This window comes from Alexandromys fortis, unplaced genomic scaffold, assembly GCF_014885135.2.
Source record: "Alexandromys fortis isolate MF-2015 unplaced genomic scaffold, M_Fortis_MF-2015_v1.1 scaffold_5, whole genome shotgun sequence".
NCBI classification, from domain to species: Eukaryota; Metazoa; Chordata; class Mammalia; order Rodentia; family Cricetidae; genus Alexandromys; species Alexandromys fortis.
In genome coordinates, this window is record NW_026067924.1 from 6,640,061 (window position 1) to 6,653,854 (window position 13,794).

At 46.1% G+C, this 13,794-nt stretch overlaps 1 protein-coding gene across 2 annotated transcripts in view; it reads right to left on the reverse strand.

Moving 5' to 3' along the window:
• The window catches only part of Cdyl (chromodomain Y like), a 131,190-nt gene that overhangs the window by 71,915 nt on the left and 45,481 nt on the right, over positions 1–13,794 (reverse strand). The window lies entirely within an intron of this gene.

Genomic DNA, 13,794 nt, shown 5'->3' on the forward strand with positions numbered 1-13,794 from the left:
CTACTGTTTTTTTGTATTTTTTTCTCCCTCTTCATAATTTGCATGCTTTTAAATGGTTGTCCTTAAATCTTCTAATACGCTTGTGACAGTTAATCTCAATTGTCAAGTTGATGAGATCGACAATAATCTAGGAAGTGGGCCTCTGGGTATGTTTGTGGCTGAGTATCTGTATTAGGTTTGGGAAGATCTGCCTACTGTGGGTGGCAACATACCCTGGGCTGATCCTCAACTGTATGGAAAAAAAAGGAAGTGAACTGAGTACAAACATTCACTGTTTTTTGCTTCTATTATGGATACAATGTGAACAGTTGCTTCCAGCACCCATTACCTTGATGTCCCTGCATCCTGAGACTGAGCCACAATAAGCCCTTTTATCACTAAGTTGCTTTTGTGGGGTACTTTGTAACAGCAACAGAAAAGGACGCCTCCTGGTGAGCTGGGAACTCTGCAAGAATTCCTGTGTTTGAGCATAAAAGGACCTCATTTTTGCTCCAAAGAACAAGAAGCTGTGTACTACACCTTTCTATTTAACCATAAAGTGGGGCGGGAGATGTTCCACCTGCAAAGGCATGTCTTGCTTGACTCAGCCAGAGTAGCCAGGAAGGAACTGCCAGGTCTTCAGAACCAAAGTAAACTAATGAGACCTTGTCCTACACAAGCCTGAGAGTAAATGCCACCTCTTTAGGCTGTTTATAAGGAAAATGGCTTTGGAGATACAAACCAAAGATGAACAAATTAAAGAGCGATCATGATGTTTTATCTATCACCACAGACGTAGCTCACACTGTTATCCACAGCAGGCATTACATTAGTTAAACAATCTTCCTCAAAGTTACAAGTGTGAGTTCAATTTGTTTCCTTGTTAGATCATGTGTACAGCTATTTCATAAGGCAGCTGTAAAAAACGCTGTTTCACCTAACACTAAGGGTTCTAAGTGCAGGCAAGGATGACTTTCTTTAGAAAATAGAAGCTGGAGGAGTCAGTTGTTACCAGCTGGTATCTTGTTCGCAGACTTAAATCCCATTTCATAGCCTCAAACCAGACAGACAGCCCACTGACCTACTTGACCAAAACAAAACAGCAGAACTTACACCCGTCTTTCAGAGCTAAATTCTTCAGGCTGGATGCCAGGCGGAGGACCTCTGAGTTTGCATCCTGGAGAGTCCTGTTTGTCCACACAAACTAAGTAAAGCCAGTGCCCACAAAGGAATCCACAGTAACTCAAGAAAAGGGAACCAATACTCTTGACAGCAATCTTGTTTCTAGATCCTAGAGAGTGGGGTTGGGAAATTCTTTAAATTTATGATCAGGGCTATCCATGTACATGGCTGGGCAACCATGACTTAATAGAGAATGCATATTTTGTGCTGGAAGCTGTTGTTGTTGTTGTTTTTTTTTTTTTTTTTTTTTTTTTTTTTAAAGAATGTTGCCCATGGATCTTTACAACCTAGCCCAAATCAGACCCATGCAATCAAGGAATTCAAGGTATACCGAGTAAAACTGCACAGAGACAAATCATTTTTATCCAGCTGTATTAAAAGCATTGGCTGGAACAGAACTAGGGTGAGGGGAGTTTCCAAGGGGTACCCTCTAATTCACTCCACTAAAGAGCAAGCTCATAAAGGTAACACACCTTCACATGGTTGGCATAGTGACCGCTTTACTATGGAAATAGATCCTCAGACATCATAATGCTGTATCGGGAGATGCAGCAACTTTCTAAGATGTCCAGGCTGTCTTGGACCTCGATCCCCTGACCTCAGCGTCCCAAGTGTTTGGGCCACCACGCCTGACACGTGCTGAGCTTCTCAAGGTGGATCGTTGCTGTGCTGTTTCCGCCTCTTCCACAGAAAGGCGGGTATCACACCTCACAAGATCTGACGGGAGCAGAGTGCAAACCTGGTCAAGGCTGTATCTCCTCCATCCTAGCTATTTACACGCCTACACCTTTATCTACGCTATGGACCACCACAGGCTGTACTTTGTTGTGGTTTCCCCCTCTTCCACAGAAAGGCGGGTATCACACCTCACAAGATCTGACGGGAGCAGAGTGCAAACCTGGTCAAGGCTGTATCTCCTCCATCCTAGCTATTTACACGCCTACACCTTTATCTACGCTATGGACCACCACAGGCTGTACTTTGTTGTCTTTCAGGCCCAGGGGGTTATCCTAGAGAGCTAATCTAGGCGTCACCAAACAAATCATAAATATACATGGCTAGAAAAAGCACTCTGTGTCCCCGATAACTTGTTCTCAGTACTATACTGCTCACTGACATTGACTGTGTTCATCTCTAACCCTTCTTGAATGACAAAAATAAGTGATCTCTAATTAATTAATATCACCTTCTAAACTCCTAGCCAGAAAATTACCACCCAAATGCTAACACGGTGGTTGTTACACCATCATGGTCACTAATGGATAAACTCCAAGACAGGGCTGGTGGGCGGATGGCGTGAGGAGGGTGTGGTTGGCAAGCAGTAACGATAACTTTAAGCATATACATGTGGAATGCAACACCCAAGTCACAATTCAAAAAAGCCGAAAACATATGCCTGATCTTATATGAGAGTTGTGTCCATAAAAGTCAAACCATAAGCCCAACCACGCAGGCACAATGTACGGGTGACACAAAGGGGCACCTACCAGATGCTCCTTGACCCACTAGCACCCGAGATTGACAAAAATGTCCCTGTTAAATGTAACTTGTAATGTATACATAATTATCTAATGCCGAAGCTCACGGTAAAGATATTCTTTTATGGAAATGGCTGCAGAGAGTAGCCACCTTCAACCAAGACTTGAAAATGTGTAGTATAAAGTTCCTGGGACCAACTAGGGGTCTGCTAAGGAAAAACACAGCCATTTCCCCATCTGAAAAGCAAGGATAATCTGCTCAAGGCTGAAGAGGTTAAACGAAAAAGCCTGCGTCAAATAACGAATGGGGCACAGGATTCTGCTAAAGCTAGGAGCAAGTAGAAGTGATGTGTATGTAGTGACTAGTGCTGAGGAAAAGAGACCAAGGAGACACACACAGCTCACAACCAGGAGCTCCCCTTGAATTAAAATCCCCGCCGTTGTCATCGAAGGATAGATTTGTCCACAGAACACAGAAGTCAAGTGTTTCACTGCAAACCTGACAGAATAAGAACTATTCCAGAAAACCTACTAGGGATGCCAGCTTCAACCCAACAGAAAAACCTCACAGGGTGGAAAATGTGCACAAGTCTGATTCCAGCACTAAGTGAATCAGTCACGAACAAAGGACACAGCAGGTACCTGACATTTAACACAGCTGATTAACATTTTTGAGAGCTTATTTGGCAGTCACTGTTTTGAGTTCTTTATGCCTTAACTCATTTAATTCCTGCAAAACCCTCGGTGACGAATCTTATCTTTCCCTTTCTACAGAGGAAGTCAGGTACAGGGAGGCTTAAGGTCTCTGACAAAGGAGTCAGGTCTAACGTAAAAGTCCACTCTCTTCTGTATCTACAGCCTTCAATCCTATTATACACACGGGGAACTATGGCATATGCTGGAGTTGGAAAACAAAAGACAAAGGCAGGTAATAAAACTGTGTGTGATGAGGTTGGGGAGCAGGAGGGCTAGCCATCACCTGAGTTCACGCCTGCCTGACTCTGACAGGGCTCCACAGAGTCTGGGTTGTTCATCTCTGTAACCAGGCAACACTGGTACCAGGTGAACACCCTTTACTAAAATGCTTGGGGACCAGATGTGCTTCAGGCAAATAGCCGGGGCCCTGGCCCTCAGTATGGCTGCATTTATGGTCCCCACTACTGCATAGGAAGGAGATCACATGGAAGAATGACTTAGAAAATGGGCTTAGGTCCGCTTAGACCTCATAGGAGTGTTTCCACAGCCTCGAGCAATTCACATTATAGCAGTTTGATTTCTTTTTTTCTAAGTACAATTGTATTGCTTAAATACAGAGCTATTTTCACTTGTGGGAGGAAGGAGGGATAAAATACTTGGACAAGAAGCATACTTAGAGATAATAGATAAGAGAAAGCGTAGCAATGAGGCTTCTATGTGGAACCCTTGTCTTCAGAAATAAACTCAATTTGAAGGGCGAGGGAATTGTGAGGAAGAAAAGGGCCTGGAGCTTGTGCAAACACACACACACACACACACACACACACACACACACACACGGAAGAACAAGCGGCAGAAGATGATTTGTGAGGCCGAAAAACTGGAGAATGAACGGCAGACCCTTGTCTCTGAATCAGGCTCCTTAGGCAGAGGGCGCTCTCTCCTCGCTGGGGATGATGGGAAACAAGAACTTTGGAGAGTTCAAGAGAAGCCTCAAACGTGGGGCAATTCCCTGTAAAGCTGATGCGGGCTCAGGACAAGCTTTACCTGGTCAGGTAGCCCAGGCAAACGTCCAACTACACAGCCAAGGCTGGCCTCGAATTCCTGTACCTCCTGCCTCTCCCTCCCAAGTGCACCACCACTAGACCCAGCTCTGTAGAACACTTCGAGAGCAGAGAGCCACGAGAAAAACTCTACGGTCCAACAAGAGAGTCTACTGGCACAGAGAAAAGGGGCCGGCAAACAGGTGACGCTGAGAGAAAGGTGTCACCCCAGGAGCCACTGCTTAGGAGACTCAGGCAACCTACCCTGCTCTGAAGGCCTTCAGTTTGCAGTAGGGGTTAGACATCACCCAAGGCATTATTCTGGCCCTTCAGGTCCCTTCCATCTTTTCTCCTGAGCACTGAGGGACATCTCCCACACATGCCATCCTGTTTACTGCCTTCTCCGCCTGTGTGATGAGCTTACTGCTATATGCTAAAGTGCTTTACACACCTGTACTGGGACCGCAAAGGTGGCGTGTTTGCTGAGCTGGTAAGAGCCCCTGTGGAAGTTTGAATGTACTGAGTCTCTATACTAAGCTCAGAGGGAGTGGCCTATGGAGGTGGTGTTGGAGGAAGTATATCACTGTGAGGGTGGGCTTTGAGGTTTAGTATATGCTCAAGCCACACCTATTGTCTCAGTTCACTTCCTGTTGCCTGTGGATCAAAGATGTAGAATTTTCAGCTCCTTCTCCAGCATGTCTGCTTGCATGCCACCATGTCCCGTCATGATGATGAGGGGCTGAACCTCTGAACTGTAATTAGGAAGTTTTCCTTTGTTAAAGTTTCTGTGGCCATTGGTGTCTCTTGACAACAGAAACCCTAAGACAGGCCCCCTATAGCACTCGAACAATGTCGGGAAAACCTCAGTAGTTTAATTAATATACCAGAAATTAAATCAAGCCTCCCTGAGGGCCAGAGGTTGAGCATACAACCAGGTCTCATCTGTCCTTCTTAGCAACAAACAGAAAACAAACCTAAGCACCATGTATGGACATCAAACACGGCATGCCCATGATAAAGGCAAGGTTCAAAACCTGGCTCCTTTGTACACCAAGAATTACTTGTCCAACTGCAGGTACAGACCCTTAAGTGCTATTAAGTCACAGAAGAACCAGAGCAGAGCACTCTGCACAGGAAGGCTGGTTCCCGCAGACCCTTTAGGACGCGGATGCGCACTTACAGTGGTGCTGGGAACATTTACAATTCAGCTTCTATGTTGAAGGTCTGACCCCTCCTCACTTTCTTCTTTTATAAAGCAAATTCCACAAAGGGCTCATGGCTTAAACAGGTTAAAACTGCTAATACAAACAAGGGTGTTAAAGAGGACCAATCAGTACTGAGCTTTCATTCAAGACTCTATTGTCAGATGTGTCAATTTCTGTAAGCCACCATTTGACCTAGACAATCATTACGAAATCCTATGGTCACTCTCTGTGGAACAGCTCTTTCCGTGGACAGGCACAGCTGTGGACAGACACAGACAGGTCTAGAAGTGCAGCAACCGATGACTGAGCTCACACGTCCCTTACACACCTTATCAAAGAGCAGCTGGATTTGATGGAGCCTAACCTTAGCCCTGATTCTCACTACAGTCTTAGCTGACAGCCTCCAGATAGACTGTATCTCAGTTAATATAACAGTTCTGTACACTTCTAAGGCATGTGGTCACGTGTGCTGGCCAACCCAAAGATGGTGTGGGGTGATTTACAGCCCCTGGCCACATCCCTGGGATAGGCAGAACTAAGCCTCTCATAAACCAATACAGCCAGCTGAAACTTATCTGTGAGGCAGAATGCTCCCTGACCTCACAATCATAGAAGAAGAGGGTCATTTCAGTATTTCATCCACAGTACAGAACACTTCTAAAGGGACAGATGCAGGCAGGCAGGCAGACAAACACACATACAGAGGGGGGAGGGGAGGAGGAGAGGGAGTATTATCAGATGACCAAAGATCATGCCACCTGACATACCAAAATGACTCATTAGAGCTTTTGGTATTGGAAGAATTCCAGATTCTAACTCCGACCCGCTGGGAACAAATCCATGACTAAATGCCAATTTTTTTTGTCAATGTATTTTGTCTCCTATAGTTAACTGTGAGAGCTGGCTCTTCAGAAACATGAGCTGAAGAACGTCCTGAAGATGAGCTGAGCTTCCTTGTAAGATGTTCACTTGACATTAAACCCTGAACGGAAGCAACAGGCACTGGCCTGCCTAGTACACCCTGATGGCAAGTAAACCGCACCTGTGTAACAGAAAGGCCTGCAGCAAAGCTAGGTCAAGGCCCACATGTGCAAGGTACTGTACTCCAAGAGACGTGTGCATATGGAATGTACTCTTCAGCAGGCTCTCCAGGAATGGGAACACTTCTGCCTGGGGAGCCAGACAAGACAATCCCCAGAGATACTGGAAGCCTGAGTGATGTTAACTGGAGAAACAGGAAGAAGAAAGAAGGCACGTGAGGGCTTGAGGGACAAGCAGGCTATCCCGGACTGCTGGACAGGTGGGAGGAGAAGCCTGGGGTGGGATTGAAGACAATGTGTCACACAGGGGGCTGGCTCCATCCTGGGCACAGAAGAGGTCTTTGTAAAAAAGAAAAGATCCCTCTGGCTAGAATGCTCATAGGAGGAGGAGGACAAGAGGCAGAGCCCTAATCTACAAGAGGGGCCAGCAGGTTAGGCAAGGAGGCGGTGCTAGGGTAAGAGGATTTCTGCGCTATCCTTGGTACTAAACAAGAGATGGAGGGTGGGGCAGGGAGACAGCTGCTGTGGACTATACTCTGCATCCCAGGAAGCTTGGGAGCTTTTGACTGAAGTACTTCTCAGTCTGGCTTTCTCCATTTCTCTGAGCTTTTTTTGCCAGCCTTGTTTTACACTGGAAAACATAAGTTCCCATTCTCAGGGTTAGGGCAAGGATTGTCTGGTTTGTTTCTGTTGCTGAGATCAACACCACAACCAAAAGCAACTTGGGGAAGAAGGGCTTCTTTTGCCGCAGTTTATAGTCCACCATGAAGCAGACTCCATGAGGAACGCTGCTCACCAGCTTGCTCCTTGTGTCTTACTCAGCCTGCTTCTTTACGAAAGCCAGGACCACCTGCCCAGGGCTGCCGCTGCTTACAGGAGGCTGGGCTGGGCCCTTACACACTAATTCCCAATTAAGAAAATGCCCCATAGATTTCTCTACCAGCCACTCTGACAGTGTCATCTCCTCGACTGAAGTCTCCTTGTCCAGAGGACTCTAGCCTGTGTCTAGTTGAAAAAACCTAACGAGCGTAAGGATCAAATGTGGTAAACATTGTACGTGGACCTTCAGCCTCCATTAAGTAAACAGGTATGGACGTGCTTAGGTGCTCAGGGGTGACCAGGCAGATCCTACCTTCAGCAGCTGCCACAGGGAAGCTCCATCACGAATGACAGGTGGTGTCAGAAGAAAAAGAACCCACAGGAAGGTTCCCACAGCTAAATGCTCAACAACAACAAAGAGCGGACTCGTACCCATAACAGTGTAAGCCCACGGTGTTGCATACAGAGATATTTAAATCCTTATTTGTCAATTAACTTCTCGTGAGCTTTGAAAACTGGTTTAAAGTAGCCCTACACGCTTAGGGAGAACCACAGAGGACCTCAGATGTTGAGAGAGCTTCATTACAAAATAATTTTCCTACTAACTACAGAAAGAACAAACACAGAAGACGTCCACATCCCAACAACCACTGGAGACACACATGCGGGGGGGGGGGGGATTTCTGCCCAGTGCCTAAGAGTCGCTCAAGGGGAACCCAACCTGTCACCACAGACTGCACCTGCCAGCCTGGGTCTGGTCACCTCCTGCCGAAAGGTCAACAGAAGTTCTGTCTCATCAAGCCTTTACACTCAACTCCCAATTCTTAGAAATATAAACGCCATAACACTGTTAATCAGGAAACAATCAGATGAGCCCAGGGGATGAGACAGAGACCTAGAAATTGACCCGGCCAGGGCAAGAATCAAGGAGAATGAATGAAAACAGCTAGTGCAGAGAAGGAAGTGAGATGCTGCACTGTGCCCAGCACACTGATAGCACAGCTTGATGGACTCTGATCTCTCAGTGGTCCCCACGCCGTAGTTCGCCATTCATCAGGAACTGAAGACCACGCGCCTCGATGGTTAGTACAGTCTGAATGCATGCACGGCTGCCATGATTCCAGCTGTCCAGGAGCCGGTGGGTGCAGCGTACAGGGAAGGCCTACAGGGAAGGTAGCACTGAGCTCTTTTTCTAGCTCCTCTGCCTGGATGCATTTGATAGCTCCCCCACGAAAGGGAAAGAGATGGAGGCAGGTTCATTTCCTTTCCGAAAGCACCATTAACTGTAGACAACACCCAGGCTCCACTTCCTGCTCATCTCCAGGGACAGCTAGCCAGACATTCCCCACATGAAGATCTCCACTACAGCAAGGTGTTCACACCTCTGTGAGAACAGCACTTGATGATCTCTGTCAGGTCTAGCACACACCACAGCTTGATTCTCACCACCCTGGTTATCATCTACGTCACAGAGAGAAAGCTAAAAGTAACTAGCCTAAGGTTGCAGGATGAGCACAACTCAAATGCGGCTCAGGGTTTCTAACCAAGTGAGTCTCTGGCTTTGAAGGGGCAGCAAGGTCCAAAGGTAAGAACTAGTCCATATCGTCAAGTAGGTGCTGACGTTGCAGGCACAGCTGCTACCACAAAACTAAATGATGAGTCAACTGGTGGACAGGACAAACCGCAGTCTTGATGCTCAATGCTCAGTCTCGGTCATCGCGGTCCCCTGGACACCCACCCTTCCAAATCAGAAGCTTCCTTAAAAAGGGGATTTTTTCCCACTTGTCAGTTAATAACGTAGAGCACCCAGCCCAACACTTTGATTCCGTAACATTTTAGAAAACGCTTTATTAATTGTGCGGCGTGGAGATGTGTACCCTGTGGCGTGTGAGGGTCAGAGGACGAGTCTGAGGGGTTGGTTCTCTTCCAACTTTCACACGGGTCCCAGGGATTGAACTCAGGTCTGCAAAGCAAGCACTGGCCCACCTTGCCAGCCCTCAGAACTCTTGCTCTAAGCACAGAACGATATCTCATCATTCATTCAGCATCGCTGTTAATTTAGCTAAATTCCAGTGTGTGGTTTTTACGACTGTACTCAATGGCTGCACTGGCACATTTTCTTCCTGTTTCCTAGTGGACACTAACATTAGAGAGTTGATTACACTTGGTGTTCTTAGTGAGCACCACTATAAATGTAAGGGCTATTGTACAATTCTTAGAAGGAAAGAAATGCCACCGTTTCAAATTTAAGATGCTGATGGAATGAAAAAGATTGCTCTTTTAAATAGTTCTGAGAGTAAAGACTGGGAAAACCACAGTCTCCTATTAGAAGCTTTAATAAAATATAAACCTTTCCAGCTAACCGCCAAAAGCCACAAAAATCGAACCATTTAATAAAATACATAAAAATGTGAATGATATAAATCACAGCTCCATCAGAGTGAAGACAGAGGCCCCTGTCTATCCAAAACCCCAGAGACTGTCATCTCTGTGCTCAACAAATACTTGCTGTTTGTCAAGGAATGAACTGCACACCTGGCCCTTGACTTGGAGCTTCAGCAAATTAACTCAGAGTAAAGATGAGCTATGAGCATTTATCTGCATGTCTAACAACCTTTTACCAATGCTCTGCCTCTCACCTACACAGCCCCTTTTAATTTTTACGCATGTATGCAGAAGACATTGGCTCCTAATGTTAAATGACTGACCTGAAGTCACTCGGCCAACACACCCAGTGTAGCGGCAGCACGGGGCTTGCCGCATCTATCCCTTGCCTAGGTTACTTCGTTTAGACTCTAGTCTTTCAGGGTATGACAGTTAAGCTTTATGGTCAACTTGACTGGATTTGCAATCACCCGGGAAAGACATCTAGGAGGGTGTCCCCAGAGGTTTTTCTGAGGACAAATGACCCACCCTGAATGTGGCTGGCACCAGAAGTCCAGGGAGAACATACATCATGAGGCCCATGAGTGCAGGCTCTGCTTTCTTCCCGCCCACTGAACCTGGGCCCAGCGGGTAAGAGAGGCAGAGTAGCAAGACTTACTTAAATTACTTAACCTGGACTGTGGAGAGGAATACTGGCTAAATCAGTTTTACAGTCTGAGCGATTGTTGTTAAAAATAAAAACTGAAAGAACAATGTTCTTCAAAAAGCCATGCTTGGTCACAAAACCAGCAAAGAAAGACAATTAAGAATGGCTTTTAAATAACAATCCTCAATTAATTCCTTACAAAGCACACAGAACAGAATACTTAAGATGATTAGGAATCATGGAAGAAAGCACACCACATAAACACATTGTTTCCTATTGACAGTCATGTCTGCAGCTTCCTGCTTATAATTCTTTTAACCTCAAAAGCACTTGTACTTGGCAGGTAGCTGCTGATGTATGCTGCCACAAAGACACACTGTGCCAAATCAGTATTACGTTTTTGTAATTGGCTCTTCACTCCATGCTTTCAACAGGCTTCAACATTACGAAATCCCTGTTCCAAAGAATGGTGCTTCACAATCTGTTTAATGCCATTGTTTTATAATCCTTGCCTTCGAGAGCGTAAAAGGCAAGACAGGGTAAACAAGGGTTCACTGATGATGCCCCCAGAAGACCAGAATGTCTCTGCGACAGGCCACCGTCAAGGCAAACAGGATTACTCCTACATTTGATCAATAACAACAGTTTTAGCGTTGACGAGTGGTACCTGACATGTTACAGCTCTCTTAAAGTTTGCTCTGTTCCTCAGTGGTGAATGTTTAAGGAAATCAGCCAAGTATTTTCAAATATCTGGGACATATGATGAATGACCTTCAACCCCGACTCTTCACAAGAGCCCAAGGTGGCCACTGCCTAGAGTCTCAGCCGGCCACAGAAAGCCCACGGACAGCTAAGTGGAGCTTCCCACACGACTCAGGCGAGCACAGGCAGAGCACAGTCGGGTGCTAACAGTCCCTAGAAAAAGTCCCTTTCCTGGCCAACCAGGTGGCTTTCACGGCACTAACACTCAGGGCAGCTGGTCACGATGCAATGTGACTCCTGCCTGTGAAGAACTTCGCTGCTGAGACTCCAAATAAACTGGGGCTGCTCTCATATGACTGTTGTTTGTGCATTTGTTTAAAAAGGGCATTCCCGCTCTGTGAAGAGAGGACTCGTACCAGCAGCTATCTCCAAACTGACTGGGAGGGGAGGGGGGAGTCAGGAACTCATCACAGCAGAACCCTCCACTCCTGTGAAGCTGTTATGTAAAGCAATTTAAAATCAATAAAAACCAGAATTGCTTTACCATATCTTATCAGTTGTTCTTCTGACGAACACTGTCAGAACATATTTATCAGGCACAGTTGCAGAGTCCAGGATAGGAAACAACAGACACCCCACACACACTCCCCTATCTCCCGCCACCAACAAAGACTCACTGCCTCACAGAGACAACCTTAAAAACAATTCCCGACTGTCGAACCATAAGAGCTAGAGGATTGATATGAAGCGCTCTTCCCTCTCTTTAGAGAAGGAGAGGGACTTGCTTGGTTTTAAATATAACTCAACCTCTTAGTATGTAGAGGACATTTTAGGGGACACCCCCTTCCTCCGCCCCGCACGAATGCAAACTTGAAATCAAGAGTCTCCACATCGGCTGACTCTGGAGAAAGCGTGTTTCCAAGGCAAAACCTAGAGCTGTACGGTGAGCCACACAGACTCGGATGCACCCGGCACAAGTTCCAGCAGGTGAGCGGAGGTGCAAGGGAAAGACTGCTGCCCTGAGCTGTAGTCTAATGCTAATCCCCCACCAACACTCCAAAGTTTCCGGGAGGGTGCAGAGAACACAGATGTGATCGGAGAACGACTCTGCTCTTTCTCATGGAGAAACAGAGTCAAAACGGCTAACGCCATTCCATAGGAAGGCGCAATGTAACATTTATTAAGCTGAAGGACAGACGTGGTGGAAAAATCTGATAAATCCACTTGATGGGGGGGGGGGGGGGGGCGCAGCATTTGCATGGAGAACAACACTTGAGAATGGTGGGCAGTCCATGCTGGGTTTTACATAGGAACACTCAACTGTACCCGAGTCTTAGTGGCTGAACCTGCAAGGTGGCACGGACGCAGTGAGAACACACTAATGGGATCTGACTGCTGCAGGAACCAGATTCTTCTGCGGACCAAACTGATGCCTGAGAACAGCCTTGGCATACACCTATTGTCTCATTGTCCAAACTGGTTGGTCTTTATATTTTCCACTTTTTAATTACATATTATGATTCATTGTTGCATTAAAATAAACTAGCGTGGATGTAGCCCATGCCAGGTCTGTCTTGCTTCTGTCGCAATCTCGTCTCTAGCGTGTTTCAACGTGCAGTGAGCAGAGCTTCAACATGCTGCTGCAGTCTACCAGCAATAGCCACCATTTCTGGGCCTTTTCCAAACCCCATGTGCTCGGGCGCATGGGACACTCACTTTCCAATACAAAGGAAGCATGTGACAGCGGACTCTTGTTCAGGGACCACAGTCAGAGACTGGACTCTCATGTTTATGGTCTATATCCATTCTCTGTTTTGATTGCTTTTCTTTTGTAATGGGCTACTATAGTATCAATGAACTAAAAAAAATTAAATACAGGCTTAGTGAATAAGAATTACACTTTCATTGCTCAAGAAAATTAATGATGACCGTGTATTCTGCAAATCTGTCCGCATGTGCCACGGTAGACCCAAGAGAACCAGACTCTAAACGACTATCAACATCCACTATTTAAGAAGGAAATACTCAAAAATAGTATCAAGTACAGTCAGGAAGTTTACATCTTTACAACCAAAGCATGTTGCTATCTTGTGAAGTCCAACTTTCTATTTACTCCAATGAGTGTTCTAATCAATTGTGTCTGCTTTCTTCAGAAAGGGTCTGCTATTACATGATGGCCCCCGCAACCATGGAAGACATGAGTTACATTGTCGCAGTTTTCTAAGAGAAGCACAACTGCACAGTTGAGTTTATAGGACAAGGGTCAACGACGATAACCTGTGAGTCAAGTTCACCTGCCTCCCGCACTGGCACAGCCCACTGGGTGAGATTGCTTTGTACCAGCTTACAGTGGCTGGAAAAAGACCAAAAATAGAAATTACAACTTGTTATGCATAAAGATGACTTAACAATTCACAGCTCGATGTCAGTTAAGGAATGTTTAACATTCCTCAGGGCACAGTCACATGCTGACATGCACATTGTCAACGCTGCCTGTGGGCTACCACAGAGGACCAGGACGTGTGACACAGAGCACGACCTATCACTGTCCCTTGAGAGGAGGTTTGTTGAATCCTGCCCTGCAAGGTAGTAAATGGTCAATGTTGCCAGGTGGTGGTG